Below are 792 nucleotides of genomic sequence, written 5' to 3' on the forward strand. Positions count from 1 at the left end.
TACCATCAACCAGCTTACAACCAGAGGCACTGACAAATGTATACAGATGGCTGTAATGTTAAAAATCTCTAAGAGCCTGATTTTAGAATTCACCAGCTCCTCAGAAGTTTGGCGAAATATGCGTTCTTAAGCCTACGCTCAGATCAAGGTAGCAGCAAGACTGGTGTGGCCACCTGTTTTTAATCAGTGACTCAAAGCTGTGATCACCCTGATGTCACCGAATGGCCACAGCCTGTAACAGATCACCAGGAGAACCTCAGTCTGACGACACTGAAGCTAACTGAATGAAGCGAGCAGCTGCAAAGCATCTAACGGAATGCCTCATTACCACCTGTGGAAATGAGGCCTGCACGAATGAGTTTTGTGCTTCCTGTCCAACTTTTCTTCCTATGGATAATAATGTAGCAGTTGTTAAAGCCCTCGAGCTTTATAAGATTAACGCAAAACTCTGTGGTCCTGAGAACTCGAAAGGTGCCCCCAACAACTCCTGCTCTGAGATAAAAAATGAACAAGAAAGGTGCTAGAATTGATTTTAAAGATGTGACTTACGCCCCTTCTCGGGGTCATGATGGGCAGCAAGATGGCGTCTGCCAGTAGGGTCGTTCACGTTTATTGCCCAAGAGAAGTGAATGCACGTACTGTCTCTGTACCTAAATGTTCATAGAAAAAAAAGAGTTACTAGCAAAGAACTGGGGTCCAGAGCTGAGGGATTCCAGCCTGGCAGCAGGAGTGTGGCGTCTCAGCAGGTAGTCAAACCACACACTCCATTTTTTTTTTTTGAGACGGAGTCTC

At 45.6% G+C, this 792-nt stretch overlaps 1 pseudogene; it reads left to right on the plus strand.

The window, feature by feature from the left end:
- The first annotated feature begins 17 nt into the window (after positions 1 to 17).
- The window catches only part of LOC105542220, a 10,955-nt pseudogene continuing 10,180 nt past the window's right edge, over positions 18 to 792 (plus strand).

Source organism: Mandrillus leucophaeus, unplaced genomic scaffold, assembly GCF_000951045.1.
Source record: "Mandrillus leucophaeus isolate KB7577 unplaced genomic scaffold, Mleu.le_1.0 Scaffold253, whole genome shotgun sequence".
In the NCBI taxonomy this organism is placed as follows: Eukaryota; Metazoa; Chordata; class Mammalia; order Primates; family Cercopithecidae; genus Mandrillus; species Mandrillus leucophaeus.